Source organism: Entelurus aequoreus, linkage group LG12 (genome assembly GCF_033978785.1).
Source record: "Entelurus aequoreus isolate RoL-2023_Sb linkage group LG12, RoL_Eaeq_v1.1, whole genome shotgun sequence".
NCBI lineage: Eukaryota > Metazoa > Chordata > Actinopteri > Syngnathiformes > Syngnathidae > Entelurus > Entelurus aequoreus.
In genome coordinates this window covers 26,333,578-26,354,033 of record NC_084742.1, presented here as the reverse complement: position 1 = coordinate 26,354,033, position 20,456 = coordinate 26,333,578, and the positions used below count along the sequence as shown (strand labels likewise).

Below are 20,456 nucleotides of genomic sequence, written 5' to 3'. Positions count from 1 at the left end.
TGTTACATTTTATTAGATTTATGTCTTTATTTTAACAGCTTATTTGCTTTTTACACTGCACATCATTCGTTTTTATTAGTATTTTTATTATTTCAAAACATGTTTCTTACTTTATTTCCTTCATCACTGCATAAGCTTTCTATGAAAGAACATTAGAAGCGTTGATTTTTCTGTATTTGGCACTAGATGGAAACATTTTGGACACCCCTGCAATAGTAACATTTGAACGAGCTATAGTTGGTAGTGATTGGCACTAATTAGCGAAACTAATCCAGAAACTACTGCTAGTAAGAGGATATGTTTGCTCATCTTTTTTAAGGCCTCATGCATGATGCCTGCATGCAATCAATGCAAGCAATGTGTGGTTTCCAAACTGATGTTAAGGCTGAGGCTCACCACTTGGTGGAGGTATTGAGCAATGCAAGTCACTGACTGAAGGTATCATTTAAAGAAATAAATACAAAGACAATAAAAAAGGAGTGGTGCACCTCCTTGTCTCCCACCAAACAACTTGTCTGTGTTGCCTCACAAAGCCAATAATGGCTGCCTGTGTGGGCTCAAACATGATTATTGCACAACCAGCTGCATACATAACACTTTATACAGTATGTGGCGCCATGCTTGATTTCTATAAAGTGGCTGAATTTCTTTTTTTTTTAACCTCCATACCAAGCACAAAAAAACATTGTTTTGGGTGTTAGTATTTTGTGCTCTTGTTGGAATAGAAAATTACATTTGTACCGTTTCATGTATTTTTCTTTGCGTTCGTGTTCATTATGTACAACAGAGGGAGAAGAAGCCGAGCTAATTTAATCTGATATTTCACCCCGTCATATTATCTGTTCATTCATTTATGTGTTTACATTTTGTCATTATAACTTTTTTTCCACAGCCTGTGTTTAAGTGTCACCATTTTTTTTAGACTAGATTGAGTGGTAAATCAGATATGGGTAGCTTATGCAGTAACAAAGGATGGGGAAAATAAAAACAAAACAAGCAAACAGGATAAAAAAAACGCCATAAAACAACTGGCTAAATATAGCTTCTGCAGTTGTTAAGGAAAATATACAAAATAAAACATGTAATACATCAATATACATACATATAAAAATATAATTAAGTCATTAAATAGTATTACATATTAGATAAGTAATGAAGGTCATATGGACACAGGACATGATAGCTATGTGCACATGAACACATTTAATCAGATTAAAAACCGAACCAGAATAAAAATGCTTCATATTAACACGCCATTCTGATTATTTTCACCCGATTACACACGTTCAGATCAAAATTTCATTTCGATCAAGACAGGTGGTTTATGCCGAAAGTCATTCAAATCGAAACGAATGAAAACACATCTTCCGAAATTTGGGTTAGAATGATCTTGACTGCGCATGCCTTTGATGTCAGCTATACTTCGGTGGTGGAGCGTGGACTAAATTTAATAGTCCCAGATTGAAGCAATTGTCTTGCTGCTGTCTCCCCCCATTCAACATTTACAGAAGTAGCGTTTTATACTGTTGGGTTTGTTGCTTTAAAACGAGACCAGCAAAAACAAAAGTACGATATGGAGTGTCATGTATCAATGTAACAATAAAAGAAGGGATCCAGTTGTCATCTTAACAAGCTGTTTTATTCACAACATTACAGCTACTCCAAGTGCTAGTTCCTAGCTTCAAACACATATACAGAATGCCGTACCATAAAGACACGCCACAACATAAAAAGATCAGGGGCCGTACTTATCAAGCTTCTTAGAGTGCCATTTTACACTTAAGTCCTGAGAATTTGCGAAATTTAGTCCTACTCTCAAACTTAAGAATAAAAGCTTTTTATCAACGTTCTTAAGTCTAAGAATCACTCCTACTCTCCACGATATTTAAGAGACCTTCAGAGGTGTCTTAAGTGGTTAGGAGTTGCCAGCAGGGGATGGCACTGAGGCGAGAGAGACGTGCGCGAACGTTCAGGGAACGGAACAATGTTTTTTTTTTTGATGACGAGCAGCTGATCAAACGGTATCGTTTAGACAGAGCGGATATTATTTTGGTCACAGATTTAATACTTTTCGATTCCTTGTTGATTTCTGCATGTGTCTGCAGTGGGCTAGTATATATAGAGCCACCCACACCAGTTTCAAATTAGTTGCCTAATTAATGAATTGGAAAGAAAATGTTATGACAGTAGCGTATGTGTGTGGCCGTGAGGTGAGTGACGTCAGTGAGTGTGTGGGCGAGAGAAGAGAGGTAGCGTGAGTGCCGGTGGGGACTAGTTTGTTTTGTATTATTTTGTAGTTAATTGTCAAAATATACACTCCCATTGTCCACTGAAATATTTCCAAGATATTTCTTTATTCTTAGACAACGGATTCGCTTCCGTGATTGGTCATTTCTATGGACACAGAAATGACGTCACCTAAAATTCAGTTTACGGCACATAGTAATGTCGTAATTCAGCTCTGAGTGTGACACTTAAGATTCAGTCCTACACTTCGCTGAAAGTGTGAGTAAGACGCTTGATAACTAACTTTTAAGTGCAGCTTTCAGCGAATAATTTATTTACTCTTAAGTCAACTCTTAACAGACTTCTTAGGAGTAATTCTAAGAAGCTTGATAAGTATGGCCCCAGAACAGCTCTATTTCAAAAAGAGAGGTACATCAATAGCAGTGACGTGCAGTCAGGGGAGGCAGGTGAGGCGGGGCCTCACGTGCCATTATGGAAAGAAAAACAATGTAAAAAGAAAAAAAATTAATTAAATTGTTATATGTATCCAGTGATTATACTATAAAGTTATTTTCCATTTAACTTCACCGGTTTTAGATTATTTTTATTCAAAATCGATGAATTTTCACATTTGCCGTTCAAATACTGAGAAGAGACTTGCGGTGAGTCACCAGCCAGTTGAGCCTCGCCATGGATTGCGCAATGACTCGGCTAACTGCTGGCCTGCTGTGCAGTGAGACTGTATTGCTATATGAATTATATTATACATTTCCATAGTTTATATTGGCTGAGGTATATAATGTGCAGTGTATTTTGTCAACAACTGTATGTGTGTAACATATTTCTTGTGCTGAGCAATCATAAAACGGCTGTGAAGACGCTCTGGGTGAGGCTCGCAGTAATCCCGCCTCCTGGTGGTAGAGGGCGCTAGTGATCCCAGAGATCATTCTTGTGACTACTCAGCTGCAGAAGAACTGACAACAAGCAGCAACAGTTAGCAGCGATCGTTTATTTTTTCCACTCGCCTGGCCTTTTAACATGGAGGATTATACATCTAAAGTAAAACAGTTTTCTAAACTGGACTTTCAATCGAAGCAGGAGGTAATAATTAAAGGAAGATCTCCATCGAGACAGAGAGACTTTTAAAACTGAAGAAAGATAAGGAAGACTTCTATAAACAAGTTATCGATGCTTTTGTTCAAAAGGAGCGGCGCATGGACTTCATTTATAAGGTAAGACCATAATAAAGTATTTTTTTATTAAATGTGCTTTTTTGTGTGCTACAGTTTGTATGTGTAAAGTTAAAGTTAAGTTAAAGTACCAATGATTGTCACACACACTAGGTGTGGTTAAATTTGTCCTCTGCATTTGACCCATCCCCTTGTTTACCCCGAGGGAGGTGAGGGGAGCAGTGGGCAGCAGCGGCACCGCGCCCGGGAATCATTTTTGGTGATTTAACCCCCAATTCCAACCCTTGATGCTGAGTGCCAAGCAGGGAAGAATGCTGGTATGAGCTTTTAAACACAATCTGTTAACTGCTGCCAATCAAATGGTGAATAAGATACTCTTTAGGGTTCATATGTTTGTAAATCTGACTGTGATGAAGTCAGTGCCTCACCAGCCATGAACCTCACCGCATGTCACTGATCAATAGTAGTGAACAGAAGCAAAAAGTGATAAATACTGTCATAACCTCTGACAAGCAGACAAGCACAAATCCATGTTTGTTTACAGTGAAAGTCACTGCCGCTTCAGCACCTGCAGTGAGCAAACTTGCCTAAAAGATGGCGCCATAGCACAAATAAATACACATCTTTCCATTTATGTTAGTTTCTGCACATGTCAAAGTAAAGTATTCCACTCAATGGTGTGATGCATGAAAATGCACGTTGTAATCAGATCGTCTTTTTCAGGGTCCATTCTAATCCGAATGATGATCAAATTAAATACATGTTGTCCATGAACACGTGACTACAATTTTGGGCAACTGTCAACTTTATGAGTTTATGGTCGAACAGAAGACAGTATTGACAGATGTGTTGGTTCATATAGACACATAGGCCACACAACAGGTGAATGTTAAATGTGAAAACCTGCGTAAGCAGCGATATGATCTGTGTATATTTCATAAACATTTATGTCAAGGTTTTTGAGGGACCAATAGGTTTTTACCTTACAGGGTGTAGTCTATATGTAGGTTGTTCAGTGTGCGCATATATGTACACTACCGTTCAAAAGTTTGGGGTCACATTGAAATGTCCTTATTTTTGAAGGAAAAGCACTGTACTTTTCAATGAAGATAACTTTAAACTAGTCTTAACTTTAAAGAAATACACTCTATACATTGCTAATGTGGTAAATGACTATTCTAGCTGCAAATGTCTGCTTTTTGGTGCAATATCTACATAGGTGTATAGAGGCCCATTTCCAGCAACTTTTACTCCAGTGTTCTAATGGTACAATGTGTTTGCTCATTGGCTCAGAAGGCTAATTGATGATTAGAAAACCCTTGTGCATTCATGTTGACACATCTGAAAACAGTTTAGCTCGTTACAGAAGCTACAAAACTGACCTTCCTTTGAGCAGATTGAGTTTCTGGAGCATCACATTTTTGGGGTCAATTAAACGCTCAAAATAGCCAGAAAAAGAGAACTTTCATCTGAAACTCGACAGTCTATTCTTGTTCTTAGAAATGAAGGCTATTCCACAAAATTGTTTGGGTGACCCCAAACTTTTGAACGGTAGTGTATGTGTACACACTGAACAACCTATATATAGACTACACCCTGTAAGGTGTAGTCTATATAGGTTGAAAATCCCAATATCAATAATATATCAATACATATAATTGATATTAGAAAATTGAATAAGTAGGTATTTACCTTACCTTTGTCTATAAGCATGTTGTTCAGTGTGTGCATATACAGTATGTATATCTAGCGAAGACATTACTATTACATGCAAACAAAAATCACAATATCAATAAAATACGAATAAATATAATTGCTATTAGAAAACGATAACAGTAAATACATTACAGATGAAGGTATACATACTAGAAACTTATCAATCATACATTGGTAAATCCAATATTATCCTATTAATATAGACTAGTGAATGAATAAACATTGTATAAATTGGTATAAATTATAAAAAATAAATTAGTGTCCAGATTTTGTTGTTGTTGGTGCGTACCCAAATCTGTCCCAACAAAAAAGGGTAAAGGGAATGGAGTAAAACAAGTGAGACCTAAAGTGACGTCGCCATCCACTGGCCTGTCATGCATATTATAGTCTGTCAGTCGCTTTGAAAGGGGTGCTGTCATAATTTTTTGTAAAAGTAAAACCTGTCATAAAAACATTCAAAACACTTATATTAGATCGTTCTCATACATGTCTTTCACATTTCATCCAGTGTTTTGTTTACAGTGAAAGTCACTGCCGCTTCAGCACCTGTGTTGCTTTGACTACTAAAGTGATGCATTCACATTTTGTATGGTCTTAACATGTCAAATGGAATAGACAGCGACATTAAACGTGGGAGGAGCACCATTATTTCAAAAAGTATGCCTGACATCAGAACTCTCTTTCATATTGCTGCCCTTTTAACAAAACACAACAATTTCGTATTTGTGATGATTTGCAAGCACCTCGTTCTAGTAATTTGCGATATAGCGATCTTGCCAGTTCACGCAAATTCAACCAATCCTTATATGCGCAGCCTCGCACGTTTGTTCAAAGCCTGCATGTTTGGCCAATCATCGTCATTTTGCGTTATTGAAATCGTCTCTTAGCGGCGCTCAAACACGCAGGACAATTGTCTTATCAAAACTGTTTTTACTGTATATAGATGAAGCAGGAACAGCAGCTTGTAACATTATATTAAGTCTTTATTGATCAAACGCCACAATTGTCATCCTTCCAAATAGCTCAGACCTACTTTCGGTTCATCTCTACGGCACTGAGCCTTCTGGGTAATAGGTAGGTAGGTAATTAGATCTTTATTGTCATTGCACAAGTACAACGGAACTTTGTGTTCAGCACAAACCCGTTCAAGATTAGACAAACGGTGTACAGGGTTACAGAACAGGAAAGCTGATGGGTCGCCACAAGGCGCCCCGTAAAAGATTGGAAAAAGGTAAACACTGGGGGAGGATGAGAAAAAAAATACAATCTAGACTGGGCTCCTAAGGGGGCCCATTCTGGAGTAGGAAAAAACCTCCATAGCAAAGCACATATGCATATTACAACATCCATCTCGAGACTTGCAACAGAGGGGAGGTAGTGGGGGCTACGGTAGCAGGCTGCAGCTCTTCAGGCCCTGCCCATCCGTCCATCACCCCTAAGGTATTCGCGTCAAGGGTGTTGGATGGGGGGTAGGGTATAAGTACCAATGATTGTCAGTGTGTGTGGCGTATATTTTTGTGGTAGCATGTGTGTGTGTAAACCTGCTGCGTCTCTCTGTTCCGCGGCCTTGATGTCGTGCAGCCGCTAGTCAGTCCAAAGTCAACAACAACAGGTGTGTGTCCATGAGAGACAAGAAGGGAGTTTGTTGTGTCTTTTCCGCACTGTCCTTCGGGAGAGTCTCAAAGCCAGGGAAACAATCCAAGTTAGAATGTTTTGTATGCGAGTGAAAATAAAATGTGCTTTTCACTCTAAATTGTCTATGACTGATCCTCAAAATTCCTCCAGCGGGGCAGACAGTCCGATGTTATCCAAATCACAAGACTGTCCACAGTTCTTCCCACATCCTCCAATCATGTGTGGCAGCTTTGGGGTACTTTGAAGACTGCCAGCAACTTCCAATTTGTCGACAAACCAGAGCAACGCTTACTCCAATCAGCAGATGTCCTTGTGTCATAATTCCGAATAGGTGGATATTTTCACGTCCTCGAATGAAAGGGTCGCCAGGCGCAAGGCACTCCTTCTTCTCCCAAGAGTCCGTCGTGTGTCCAGCAACAACCGCTCCGTCACGACAAGCAGGTTCCCCCAAACCCAAGATCTTGTCAATTTCATTGAGGCCAGTTAAATAGTTCCAATGTTTAGATTCGGAGAGCAGTGCAAAAAGAGGCAACAAGAAAGTTAAGACAAGACAAGACAAAGAAGCAAGCAGGAGAGATAAGGTTGAGGAAAGGAGAGCGTCCACCCTCGATGAGTGCCAGTGAGAAAATAAAATACAAATAAATAGTATACAAACATTTAGCAGTACACTGGCATGCCCAATTCCTAGTTTACAGTATATGTTTTTCCATATGTATTTGATCTTTATTAATCCAAGGTAAGACAACTAAAACATATTTGACTTTGCAATGCTGACCTAGCTGAGAGGCCTCATTTACATGATAAAGATGTTGAAGTGTGATGATAATCTCTCACCATCTTTCATTTATCAACATAAATTATCGCTATAGATCGCTCTCAAGAGTTCACAAATGATCTTAATGTGTGTGTAGGGGTGGGGGGTGGAAGTGTTAGAAGATAGATAAATCTTTAAGACAGACAGACACTTTTCAAGTGTAAAACATACATGGAAAATGTCTGCAACTTTTGGACGACAGAGCAGAAAGTGGACAATAATAATAATGACGATTTTGGTGTTGTTTCTTTCTGTAATTAATAATTATTACTATTATGAAAACAGTACAGTAATTTGAAAATTAGTTTTAAAATTGTGCTTTTACAGTCATGTGGTGTCGACGTTTACGTCTGTGCGCTATAATATGAGTAAAACATCAATGCAGTATTTGTTTTCCAATTTTTGTTGAAATCCTGTGTTTTTTTTCTATAGGTTAAATTTAAAAGGAACAATGAAAACATTGATAACAAATTCATAAAATCAAGGATTTATAGCAGTCCTTCTCAAATAGTGAGGCGGGCCCACCTGTGGAGGGGGGGAGGGGAGGCGTGGGATCTCGGTGAACATGCCAGAATATGATGAAACGTATGTAGGACTTGGCTTCACTGTAACCACGGTGGGAGACAAGGAAAGACTGGTGTGTTGTTTCCTTTAATGTTAATAAGCATACAATGTTATGCAGAGTTATAGTTATAACAATTTTAGAGACAAATTATACTATTTATGCCTGAATGCAGCTGAGATAGGCTACAGTACCCCCCGCGACCCAGAAACGGACAAGCGGTAGAAAATGGATGGATGGATAGTCAGAGTGTGGGGAGGAGGGGGCGCAATATTTATTGCTTCCAAGGGGGTGGGGGGGGGGGGGGGGGGGGCATAACAGAAAATATTTGAGAAGCACTGATTTATAGCTACTAAAAAAACACAAGCTTCAAAACATTGCAACCTTTGCTGAAACGTTAAAAAAAAAAACTGATGCAAAAACAGCATTTTAGGCCACAACAATCCCCCCCAAAAAGATGTTGAAATCCCAGAGGGGCTGGTAGACTTGTCACCCATCACATTTCTTTGCTCGCTCCCTGTTCGTCCAATCCTAAAATGTCCTGCCCCAGCGGCGTCTAATTTAGCCATCATTGCTGCCAAATCAAGTTACCCCTGACAAAGAAATCAATGGCGTCCCATCTGCAGGAGACACATTTTAAAGCGTATTTAATATTCCTGAAGCTGCAGGACAGGACAGAGTGGGAAGAAGAAAGGCGGGGTTTTGGGGGAACAGCCAGCAAGTGACTGATGGCGTGCTATAGATTTTATCACGCGCCAGCGATAGTCTTGCACTTGTCTACTGTACATGCAGTAAAGACGACTGCACGATAAAAAAAAAAGAAAAAGCTTTTACAGTACTTTTGGGGTGGGGGGTTAAGATTAGAAAACTTTGGTACATATTATGTTTTTGACAACCTTTATAGGCTTCAAACGTGTGCATGCATGAATGACTCCAACACCTTTTCTATTAAAAAGAATAGCTGCAAAACTTTCTTGTAATTACCTAGCTGACCCTGACAAAAGATCAGATTGATTGATTGATTGAGACTTTTATTAGTAGGTTGCACAGTGAAGTACATATTCCGTACAATTGACCACTAAATGGTAACACCCGAATAAGTTTTTCAACTTGTTTAAGTCGGGGTCCACTTAAATTGATTCATGATACAGATATATACTATCATATATACTATCATCATAATACAGTCATCACACAAGATAATCACATTGAATTATTTACATTATTTACAATCAGGAGTGTGGAGGGGGGGTGGGGTGGGGGGGTGGGGATATGGACATCAAGTAGTGGACATAGAGAGAGAGAGAGAGAGAGAGAGAGAGATCAGAAGGCATAAGAAAAAGAATCTGCATTTGATTGTTTACATTTGATTATTAGCAATCCGGGGAGGGTGTTAGTTTAGGGTTGTAGCTGCCTGGAGGTGAACTTTTATAGCGGTTTTGAAGGAGGATAGAGATGCCCTTTCTTTTATACCTGTTGGGAGCGCATTCCACATTGATGTGGCATAGAAAGAGAATGAGTTAAGACCTTTGTTAGTTCGGAATCTGGGTTTAACGTGGTTAGTGGAGCAGATAATAACATTCACATATTTTTTCTTTAAAAATGCAGAATTGTACATATAAGTGGTTGTCCATATTAACCACTGTTCTGTATTTGTTTTTGCCCGCGTACAAAACAACCTCTGAGGCAAAAACAACACTAAGCTAATCAAAACCGTTCCCTCCCTATACCGTTTGAAGAGGCGGATCAAAGCATGCACACGCGCGCGCACAACTGAACCGAGTAATAGAATCCGGGTCGTCTGAGGGCTAAATGGGAATATTGTACAGGGGCCCCAAGTACGGAGGGGCCCTTGTGCTTTTCCATCCATCCATCTTCTTCCGCTTAACCGAAGTCGGGTCGCACGCGCAGCAGCAGAAGCAGACAAGCCCAGACTTCCCTCTCCCTAGCGACTTTGTCCAGCTCTTCCCGGGACATCCCAATGCGTTTTGTAAAGTTTGTCTTGTGTATGAGGGCCCAGAATTTGGTGGGTCGCCCCTACATAGTATGACTGTAATGTAAATGTTCCTCGCAGGTTCTTAATTAAACAGACACATTTCGTAGTATAAATAAAATATGAGTTGTTGTGATTAGCTACACACGAGAAGTATTGTAGCGTCCCGGAAGAGTTAGTGTTGCAAAGGATTCTGGGTATCTGTTCTGTTGTGTTTATGTTGTGTTGCGGTGTGGATGTTCTCCCGAAATGTGTTTGTCTACTTGTTTGGTGTGTGTTCACAGTGTGGTGCATGTTTGTGACTTTGTTAATGTTGTTTTTATACGGCCACCCTGACTGTGACATGTGTGGCTGTTGACTAAGTATGCTGTGCTTTCACTTGTGTGCGTGTGTTTTAAAATTGGCTTGATCATTAAAAGTTGAACCGACCGTTCATTGGGTCAGCATTTCTTGACATCTTCAAGCAAAGACATTTGTCAAACCCGTTCAACGCTACATTGGTGTCAGAAGTGGGATGGCTTTCTCAAAGAAGCTTGAGGATCTCATCAAGTGCTGGGAGAATGCACTTCCGGATGAAGACCGACTGCCTCGTCACCAGGAAGAGGAAAGGAACAAGCGCCGCCCTGGTGGATTGGAGGCTCAACTACCTCACCACCAAGTAAATGAGAGGAACCTGCGCCGCCCTAGTGGACGGGAGGCCCATCCACTTGGAGGAAGAATGGAAGCTCAATATGATGGGACAAGATTGGAAGCTCAACCAGATGGAAGAAGTGCGCCTCGTGTTGGAAGGAGTGCCTGGCGAAGAAGTGCCTCTCCTGCGGTGATGGTGGACACAAATTCCCTGCGAGATGACTACAGGCCAAGCATCGCCACTCCAAAGCTTCCTCACTATAGTGGAGAAGGCTCTATTGAATCCTTCCTCCTCCAGGTCCAGCTAGCAGCACGTTTGAATGGCTGGTCTGATGTGGCAACCGCAGGGCATGTGGCGCTGTCCCTGGAAGGCCCAGCCTTACAGTGTTTGGTCGATTTACAAGAGGAGGAATTGGCTGATTGGGGGGCCATGCGCGAGGCTCTTCAACGACGTTACGGGCGACCAATCCATGCAGACGAAGCACGGGAGCAGCTGTACAAGCGGCGACGCCTTTTGGGAGAAAGTCTCGGAGCTTATGCTGCGGACCTTCGCCATCTGGTGCGAAGGGGCCACCCAGCGTTTCCAGAAGTATTACAGGAAGAGCTCACCGTGCAAGCCTTTGTCCGTGGTCTACAGCCTGAACGACTTCGGGAACATCTCAGACTGTTTGCTAAACACTCTCTCTCTGCCGCATTGACTGAAGCCGAATGTGTGGAGCACGTCCTGTTTCCAGATGGCCGCCGTGATGTTCCGCGAGTCCGCCAGGCTGGATGGGACGAGACCGAACGAGAGGGAACCGACCAAGTGACTGCAAGGCCCCGGCCACGCTTCTCTCAGAGAAGGCAGACCGAAGTGAACTGTTACCGCTGCGGTGTCCCTGGCCACATTGCAAGACACTGTCCACCCCCTGCCCCCATTGATGTTGCCGCTGAGGTGTCGTCAAACTAGAGAGGGGTGTCAGTGTCGGGGAACTGACACCCGGGATGGTTTCCACTGTACCCGAATGTGACGCACAGCGCTTGGGCCGCCTGGGCAGGGCCCGGGGGCTATACCTGGAATGTGAGCTTGATGGAACAGTCTGCAGAGCCCTGGTTGACATGGGGTCCACTATCTCCATCATCCGGCCGGGTGTCCTTCCCCACTTGCAGCGCAGCTTGCCATCAGGCTGGACAATCACTAGGCTGCCATGCTGGGCCAAGGGACAGTGTGCATTAAGGTGGCGGACCAAGAGAGACGACACCCATTCTGGCTGGCTGACATTCAAGACCCCTGCATTGTTGGGCTTGACCTGTTGGAGATGTGGGGAGCTGTGGTCGATGTGCCAAGGGCCACGCTTCATCTTGGTGAGAAAACAGTTGCCCTCCAGGGTACTGATGAGCCAGGCGCCTGCAGAGTGACAGCCCCCACAGAGCCATCCCCGGCTACGGCCTTCATGGTGGACCAGGAGAAGTCTCAACCTAACCCTTCTACTAATAGACTGCCTACTATAGAGACCCAGCAGGCTATTGCAGAACTGTTAGAGCGAAGCAGTCAAGGCCTGGATACCACCCAGCAGGAGCGACTGAAAAGCTTACTGAATGCCTTCCAAGACATTTTTGCAGCGAAAGATGAAGACTGCATGCACACCAGTCTCGTACTCCACGACATTGACACAGGAGACGCACGACCAATCCGGCTACACCCACGCCGTCTGCCCCTTGCCAAACGAGTGGCTGCCCAGGAGAAAATCGAGGAGATGCGCCAGGCGGGCGTCATCGAGCCCTCCAGCAGTCCATGGGCAGCACCCGCAGTTCTGGTCAAGAAGAAGGACGGCTCGTGGCGGTTCTGCGTCGACTACAGACGGCTCAACGATGTAACCCGCAAGGACTCCTACCCGTTGCCGCGCATAGATGATGCGCTGGACTACATTACTGGCTCCTCCTGGTTCAGCTCCCTGGATCTCCGAAGTGGCTATTGGCAGGTGGAGTTGGCCGCCGAAGCTCGACCAAAGACAGCGTTCACAATAGGTCAAGGACTCTGGCAGTTCAAGGTGATGCCGTTCGGACTTTGCAACGCACCTGCCACGTTTGAACGGTTGATGGAGAGGGTGCTGGCAGCCATCCCCCGTGATCGCTGTGTGGTGTACCTGGATGACCTCCTGGTGCATGCTGCAGGATTTAAAGGGGCTCTACAGAACCTCCAGCATGTGTTCCAGGCCATTCGTCAGGCTGGGCTGCGATTGAACCCCAAAAAGTGCCATTTGCTTCGGCGTGAAGTTTCCTTCCTGGGGCATGTCGTCAGTGGGCAAGGTGTTGCTACTGATCCAGCCAAAGTTGCAACTGTCCGTGACTGGCCAGCGCCAAGAGATGTTAAGGAGTTGCGGAGTTTCCTGGGACTGGCATCCTATTACCGGAGATTTATCAAGGACTTTGCAACGATTGCTGGCCCCTTGCACCGGCTCACACACAAGGGACAGTTATTTGAATGGACTGACAGCTGCAATGAGGCTTTTGCACAGCTGCGAGAGGCCTTGGTCCGAGCCCCAGTGTTGGCCTACCCAGACCCCAGCCGACCTTTCGTGGTCGATACAGATGCCAGTGATGTCGGTGTGGGGGTTGTGCTGTCACAGGAAGGGAATCACGGCGAGCAGGTCGTGGCCTTTTACAGTCGGGGGCTGAGCAAGCCAGAGCGGAACTACTGCGTCACCCGTCGGGAATTGTTGGCCATTGTCCTGGGCCTTCATCATTTCCGACCCTACCTTTATGGTCAACGGTTTGTGTTGCGGACAGATCACGCCTCCCTCACCTGGTTGCTGAACTTCAAGGAACCCGAGGGGCAGCTGGCCAGGTGGGTCGAGATCTTGCAGGAATATGACTTCACGATTTCTCATCGACCAGGCCGCCTGCACGGCAATGCTGATGCACTGTCCAGACGGCCCTGTGAGGAGGCGTGTCGTTTCTGCCAGCGGGCGGAAGAGCGGGGCATGCCAGACCCATCAGTAGCTGCAGTCAGGCAACATGACATCACAGTCGACCTGGACAGCTTCATCCCCCAACAATTGATCGACCATCAAAGACAAGACCCAGTGCTTGAGAGAGCTCGCAGCTGGGTGGGGGCACAGCAGCGGCCGGAATGGACCGCAGTGGTGCACTTGGATACTGAGACCAAAGCACTGTACTCCCAGTGGGACAGCCTCCTGTTGTCTCGCGACCTGCTGTATCGTCGCTGGGAAGCTCCGACAGGACAACATGCTGCCCTCCAACTCGTGGTGCCCCATGTGCTGCGGCCTCAGGTCCTCGAAGTGATGCATGGCTTCCCAGGGACTGGCCATTTTGGAGTGACCAAGACCTTGCTCTGACTGAGGCAGCGTTTTTACTGGCCGGGCTGTCGCCGTGACGTGGAGATGCACGTCCACCGCTGTGATGCATGCACAGCAAAGAAAGGCCCCACACGCCGCTCCCATGCTCCCCTACAGCAGTTCCAGGTGGGGGCCCCCATGGAACGAGTGGGTGTGGACATTCTAGGCCCATTTCCGGTCACTGATAGCGGAAACCGTTACATCTTGGTGGCCATGGATTACTTCACGAAGTGGCCAGAAGCGTATGCGGTACCCGACCAGAGCGCTGCAACAACGGCAGAGAGATTGGTTTCGGAGATGTTCTGCCGATTCGGAGCTCCAGAGGAGTTGCACAGCGACCAGGGACGGAACTTCGAGTCCCAGGTATTCCAGGAGGTGTGCCGTCGCCTGGGTGTGAAAAAGACTCGCACCACGCCGCTGCATCCTCAGAGTGACGGGTTGGTGGAGCGTTTTAATAGAACCTTGGCCACACAACTTGCCATTCTCACCGACAAGCGGCAGAGAGACTGGGATTTACACCTCCCACTCATTCTTTGGGCCTACAGGACAGCGGTGCAGGAGTCAACACGCTGCACCCCTGCATCATTGATGTTTGGTCACGAACTACGCACGCCTGTTGATTTGGTTTTTGGCCCAGCCCCAGAACCAGAAGTGAGAGGAGCGCCGGGCCTGGACTACTACTGAAACCTTGTGGAGCGGCTGCGGGAGGCCCACGATTTTGCCCGCACCAGCCTGACGGAGGCTGGGGCCCAACAGAAGCGGGCATATGACCTCCGCAGTCGAGGCCAGGACTTTGAACCAGGCGCGCATGTCTGGGTCTACAACCCGGTGAGAAAGAAAGGACTCTCCCCAAAGCTCACTAGCCACTGGGTGGGACCCTGCAAGGTCCTCCAGAAGTTGTCCGGCGTGGTCTATCGGATACGACTGGCACCTCGGAACCGGCTGGTGGTGCTGCACCGAGACCGCTTGGCCCCATACCAGCCATTGGACCAGAGCCGGGGGCACTTGGAGTCAAGCACCCTGCCAGAGAGGGAGATACCCCCAGGGAGCAACGACCTACCTGCAGACAGTGTTAGCAGCCAGCCGCCATCAGAGGGGCGTCGACGACGCCGGTTGCCTCAGCACTTGCGGGACTTTGTGATGAACGCATGGGCTGTTGGGGACAACGAACCCAGCTAGGTGGGGGCTGTGTAGCGTCCCGGAAGAGTTAGTGTTGCAAAGGATTCTGGGTATCTGTTCTGTTGTGTTTATGTTGTGTTGCGGTGTGGATGTTCTCCCGAAATGTGTTTGTCTACTTGTTTGGTGTGTGTTCACAGTGTGGTGCATGTTTGTGACTTTGTTAATGTTGTTTTTATACGGCCACCCTGACTGTGACATGTGTGGCTGTTGACTAAGTATGGGGTGCTTTCACTTGTGTGCGTGTGTTTTAAAATTGGCTTGATCATTAAAAGTTGAACCGACCGTTCATTGGGTCAGCATTTCTTGACATCTTCAAGCAAAGACATTTGTCAAACCCGTTCAACGCTACAGTATTATAGACTAATCTTGATAATAACTGGACGTAGAAACTTCTTAATTCTCCGTTTAGCCCGGGAGCTCTTTATTTAGTTTACCTCTTGGTCGAACACCGGCATATCCTCCACTTCCGGTTAGTGAAGTGCCATACATCCTGTTACAGCAGTAAGGAACATACTTTCACAATAAAGGTTTCAGCTGTAAACATTACATCTCCCTTCAACAAAATAAGATGTGTATATGGAGATTGTCAATGGCATGCAGAAAAACTAAGGCACTTAAACACAATTCTGAGCCGCAACATTTGAGTCATAATATACTGTAAATCTTTAGCAGTGCAAATAACGTCGGTACACCATATAACATCAGTATATTCGAAAGTGCTGCAGTATTTAAGTGTGTTACTTCTGGAACAAAATTAACAGCAGTGAACATCTCGCAATGTAACCTATTAATGTAGTGCAATGTTACAAAACAGGTTCTTTTTTTTTTTTCTTCTTTCCAATCTTTTTCTTTTTTCCTTTTTTTTTTTTTAAGTTTTAGGGCAGCGATCCGCCTATACCCTTTACAATCAATTATAAGTCGAGGACTTGCCTCGGCCTTATGACACGTTGTAGCGGCTACTCTTGCATTCAAAAAAGTTTCGAAAAAATAAAAAAAAAGTAATGCAGAGTAGTCTTGAGGAGGAGGTGTTTGACTCACTAAATTCCTTAATAAGCACTCTCGGAGATATTTCTAGATTCCAAATTATCATAATTTATTTTCACAAACAAAAAATATTCTCCGTGGTTGACTTTCAACATAATCAAAATAACTTATTTAGCGTGGCTTCAAAATAACTTGTTTTAGCGTGGCTTCAAAATAAGTTGTTTAGCGTGGCTTCAAAATAAGTTGTTTAGCGTGGCTTCAAAATAAGTTGTTTAGCGGTAAACAAACTGTTTCACTCCTCACTCCTTCAACATGAAAGACAGACAAAGGGCACCCAGCTGTCCTGTCTTCTTAATTATAGGAGGAGGAAGTGGTTCACCAGTAGGAGCGTGAGCAGCTGAAAACAATCAATCAATCACAATGAAATCTAAAACATCCAATAATTCATTAACATCATTATTGACATTATTTGATTTCATTGTCAAACACTTATTAAATAAATAATATAGATAGGCTCCAACTGGCTCCAACATCCCGGCCCCTAATTGTGTGCTTTAGCAAAACAATTACATAAATAATAATATTCACAGGAGCCATAATAGAACAATATAATCCAAACAATTATGTTCTTCAAATTCATAATTAATTAAGTTACTTGAGTTATTAGTCAAGTCTCATCAAAGTCCATAGTCATATCTGAAGCGGTCATCGAGTCATCGAGTCTGGAGAACCGAAGCCCCCCTCAGTCCATCAAGCTGCTTCCATTAGCAGGCAGAGTTCATCTATTGGTCGTTGAACCGTGTTGGTCTTGGTTTTAACCAAAACACTTCTCACAAAGCCTTTGGCATCTGGAAATGTCTTTACTCGTTCCATGGTCTTAGGTCCATGGTCTTGTTATGCGATTCCTTGTTCCATGGTCCATGGTCTTATGTGTTTCCTTGTTCCATGGTCCATGGTCTTGTCCTTGGTGGAGTCCTTGATTTTGTTATTTTTCTCCTTTTCAACTGTTCTGTGCTTGTCTTTGCCATCTCCTTTTCCGGCGTATGGGAATGTGTAAGGATCAGCCTCTAAGGGCATTGGCTCTTGGTTAAAAGGTAAGCTTCCCCTCCGACCGTACAGATCTCTGAGTTCCCCCGTTTTGTCACGTTTGTCTCCTTTGTCCTTCTTGACCTTTTCTTTATCTTTGTCATGGCTTTTTTGGAAGAAGAAAAGGAGGAATGCCGATGTCTTTCTTTCTCTCTGAACTTATCCTGAGGTGTTTGTCTTTATCCCGGAAAGGCAGTGGCAGAGGATCGTGACCATCTTTAAGAAAGACGGAACTTGAGGCGATCTCCATAGAACATTTATCCTCAACTGACATCTCATTTTTCTTCTCATGTATGTTTTCAGAGAAATCCTGGTTATATTGTCTGATGAGGAGGTCCTTCAGCTCAATTACTGAGATTCTGTTAGTTGACACTGCAATGGGCCCAGCATGTTCTGTAGCACTGCAACTGAGTGGTCCAGTTACCACCCATCCCAGTATGGTTTGGACTGCATATGGTCCATTCTTTTGACTGTTTATTATATTCCACGGCTCCATTGCCCGAGGAACATCAGTCCCAATAAGAAGTTCAACATCTGCCTCAATTTCTTTTAAGTCAATGCCACCAAGATATGGCCACCTCTTCAAGTCAGCCTTTGTGATGATGTTTTTCTTTGAGACAGGTATCTTGCTCTGTGTGTACACTTTCGGCAGGTCCAGTGATGTGAACCCTTCCAAGTCTCCAACCTCCAGTCCTCTGACCTCATAGGTCTTCGCAGGCTTTTCCTGTCCCATTGTTCACAAAATAATTTCTGTTTTGCTTCCTTTCACATTCAGTCGGTCAATTAGATTTTCCATGCAAAATGTTGCCATGCTGCCTGGATCGAGGAAGGCATAGGTCTGAACATACCTGTTCCCTTTTCCCGCCTTAACTCTGACTGGCACGATTGCAAGTGCACAGTCTTTCCCGGCCCCGGTTGCATCACCGGCTGAAACAAGAGCAATGCTTATAGGGGTTTCTTCTGTCTCAGCAGTGGACTTTGCTTGAGTTTCCTGCCTTGGGCCTTTTTCATTTGGAATATTAAGTACAGTAGGATGTTTCATTTTGCAAACATGGCACATTAATCTTCTTTTACAATTTTTGCTTAAATGACCTTTTAGTAGGCAACCAAAACAATATCCATGCCTTTTTAAAAAGTCAACCTTGTTGTCATGTGACTGTGTTTTGAATTGTGAGCAGTCAATCAGAGCATGTTTGCCATGACAATATCCACATGAAGGGATGATACCACTGGGTGTGGTTTGAGCAGGTTGTTGTGGAACAGATGATTGTTTTACAGTGCATCCTGCTGGCTCTGTATTCACAGCTACTGAAGTAGCAAAGCTGCTTCTTCTTTGGCTGATTGGTTTTAGTTCACTTTTGCTTCTTGGGAGAGGCCTTTTCGTTGTTATTTGGTCCTGAATGTCTCCAAACAACGGATCCAAAAGCATCTTGGCATGCTTTTCCACAAAATCCACAAAGTTGTTAAATCTGATTCTCCTGCCAGTTCTCTGTTGTGTCTCATAAGCTGTGCTTCGCCACCTTTCTCTGAGTTTGTAGGGTAGTTTGGATGTAATTAGCCTTAGGTTCGATGGGATATCAAGTTCCTCCAAATACTGTAAATCTTGCATTACATTACAGCATCCTCTCAAATACATTGCATATGCATGCAGCATTTTCCCATCCTCAGCTTTAATCGCTGTCCAATTCAAGGCTTTTTCCAAGTAAGCTCCCGAAATTTTCATCTCATTTCCAAAATGTTCTTTTAAGAGGCGCCTTGCTTCATTATAGCCCCTACTGGCTTCCATGTGCAAACAGCTGCGAACCAAGTCTCTTGGCAAACCAGAGGTAAACTGCTCAAGGTAGTAGAGCCGGTCTTGATCATTATCAGTCTTGTCTTCAATCAAGTGTTCAAATGCATGGATAAAAGACTGATATGCCAGTGGGTTACCATCAAACACCGAAATCTCTCTTGCTGGTAGTAGAGACAATTTTTGCTGTGAGACAATGAGTTTTGCAATGTCACTTTGTCTTTGAATAACCATTTCCAAGTTATCATGAGCAGCATTGATAACCACATTATCTTGTGCAGAGTGATTTATTGGTTGAGTCTGATTTACAATCTGGGTCTTGTGTTTTTCAGTTGCGTTTTTGTCTTGAGGTTTATTTAGATCTTCTGATGTGTTGGTGTTCCTTTTAAGTAGAGGTCTGTGGAGACTTAAGATGGTTTGGTGAAGTGGGGTCTTGGGTATTGCACCAAACTCTATAAAGTCCACATTGCTCTCCATAGTTTCTGTATCATGGTGAGAATCATAATACTCAGTCATGCCATCACCTGGAGGTTCCTGAGCCACATCATGGCTTTCATGAATTAAATCACCTTGAAGGATTTGTATTTTAGCAGTTGATGCTGCGAAGTCTGCTTCCAACTCCATTTGCTCCATCTTTGCTTTAAGCTTTGTTTCCTCCAGTTGCAAGGTGTGTTTTTCCTTAAGTGCAGCAGCTCGAGCCATTGTGGCAGCTTGTTCCGCTTTGGCAATTTTTAATTCTGAGGATACTGAGGAACATCTGGAGGCTTTTGATCCAGTGGTAGACTTTGATTTGTGAGATACGTTTGATATGCTGTCCAGTGGTCCAACTTTTGATTGTGCAATTTCTCTTTTCCATGTTTCAACATCTTTCATGAAATAATTCAAATTTATTATTCTGGGTTCATACCAGTCATAATAATCATTTTCCTTTTCCTCTTCTAATAAGAATTCTTGCACAAAGTTGTGAGCATTTTTAAATTCATCCACAGCTTCTTTAAATGCTTCAAATGCATCATTGACTTTATCAGCATTTCTAACATCAGTCATCAAAGTCTTTATTTCATTTAGCCTCCTCGTGCACGCGCCCAGTCTGCCTCTGCGCGAAGCAATGCGCGTTCTCAGCATGTCCTCGTGTTCAGCTGCCGTCTCAGGTGTGCCAGACATCATTCCAGGTAATCACACAGCTCAATTTAATGTCCACTTATTTCATTCTTAAATGTCCTTCCAACATCCTGTTTTATTGCATTTCACATCCACAATCTGTTCGAATGATTTCATACAGCGCAGCGGCGCGTTCATTCGTTCATTGCGTCA

The 20,456-nt window shown here is 43.9% G+C and overlaps 1 long non-coding RNA gene across 1 annotated transcript in view; it reads left to right on the top strand.

The window, feature by feature from the left end:
• Positions 1–20,456, top strand: part of LOC133661824 (uncharacterized) — a 41,263-nt gene that overhangs the window by 4,346 nt on the left and 16,461 nt on the right. The window contains exon 2 of the long non-coding RNA XR_009827999.1: positions 3,622–3,733. This is a non-coding gene — a long non-coding RNA (uncharacterized LOC133661824). The remainder of the gene's footprint in view (positions 1–3,621; positions 3,734–20,456) is intronic.